The 1,498-nt window shown below is 38.7% G+C and overlaps 1 pseudogene; it reads right to left on the bottom strand.

Annotated features, from left to right (window-relative positions):
• Positions 1–81: 81 nt before the first annotated feature.
• Positions 82–1,029, bottom strand: LOC116101282 (annotated as a pseudogene).
• Between the last annotated feature and the right edge of the window lie 469 nt (positions 1,030–1,498).

The following is a 1,498-nucleotide window of genomic DNA, read 5'->3' as shown; positions in this document are numbered from 1 at the left end:
CTTGCAGGGAAGGGGCAGAGGAGGACGCTGAACCCCCTCTGTCACTAGGAAGCTGAGAGGATCGTGTCGAGAACTCTTATATCATACTTCCTGTGAACATATCCTGAGATGTAAAACTTTTCTGAGTGCTCTTTTGACTTCTCTGTTTCTCAGGCTGTAGATAATGGGCTTTAACATGGGAGTAATGACTGAATACAACATAGAGATGTGTCTGTCTCTGCTAGGAGAGTGTTGACTGGAGATTGGGCAGATATAAGTAAATATAGTTGTACAATAGAACAAGAAGACTACAAGAAGATGGGAAGCACAGGTGGAGAATGCTTTGCACTTTCCTTCTGCTGACCGGATCTTTAGGATGTTGGAGACAATGTATATGTAGGAGATCAAAGTGATCAGAAAAGCACCAACCCCAAAGATACCTCCTACCACTAAAATAAGCATTTCTGCCACATAGGTGGATGAGCATGAGAGGGCCACCACAGGTGGAATATCACAGTAGTACTGGTTAACTCTATTAGATTTGCAGAAAGTCAGGCTAAAGGTGGACATTGTGTGGATGAAGGAGTTCAGAAACCCAGCTGCCCAAGTCCCAAACAACAGCTTCACACAGCGAACCTTGGTCATGATGAGGAAGTAACGCAGAGGGAAGCATATGGCCACATAGCGGTCATAAGCCATCAAAGCCAGTAATAAAACCTCAGTTCCAGCTAGGGCTACCCGGAAATAGAGCTGTAAAGCACACCTAACAAAGGAAATGCTGTGATCCTCAGTCAAGAGATTCTTGAGCATCTTGGGAACAGTAGCTGATGGGCAGAATATGTCCAGTAAGGATAGATTTGTTGACAAGTAATACATGGGAGTTTGAAGCATTATCGCAGTCACAATAGCCAACAGGATGAACCCATTTCCCAGTAAAGTGATCTGATAGATGATGACAAAGGCCACAAAGAGTGGAAAGCATACCTCAGGGAGATCAGAGAGTCCTATGAGGATAAACTAAGTCATTGTGCTAAGATTGTAGTCATCCATCTGTTCTCACTTAATGGATGTTTCTAAGGGAACTGAAAGCAAACAATGCAAGTTAGGGTGACAGGGCAGGGAACTCAAGGACTACAGCAATGGCAGACTAATAGTTAATATGATTGGTCCACTTCATTTGTGGATTTTATTTATTAGCATTTCTATCCAAAATATTGAGTATTCATTCTTATCTGTTTGCTATCTTTAGGAAATTCTCTGAGACCCTAAAAGGACATTTAAATTATGTCTTCTTCATAATCTTTAGCAACCATTTTATTATATGATTTTATTCATGAAGGATAATTGATTTCTTACATTCCCATAGACTTTTGTTTCATTTAAACTTATATTAATATCCAAAGTTTTATGTACTATTTCAAAGTAAATTAATATAATATAGATATATTATGTACACATTAATATATTTTATTTGTGTATTTGTTGATAAATAAATTTGGAAAAATATTAGGAATTTTCA

This window comes from Mastomys coucha, unplaced genomic scaffold (assembly GCF_008632895.1).
Source record: "Mastomys coucha isolate ucsf_1 unplaced genomic scaffold, UCSF_Mcou_1 pScaffold21, whole genome shotgun sequence".
Classification (NCBI taxonomy): Eukaryota; Metazoa; Chordata; class Mammalia; order Rodentia; family Muridae; genus Mastomys; species Mastomys coucha.
The sequence above is the reverse complement of the archived record's forward strand: the minus strand, read 5'-3'. Positions and strand labels throughout refer to the sequence as shown.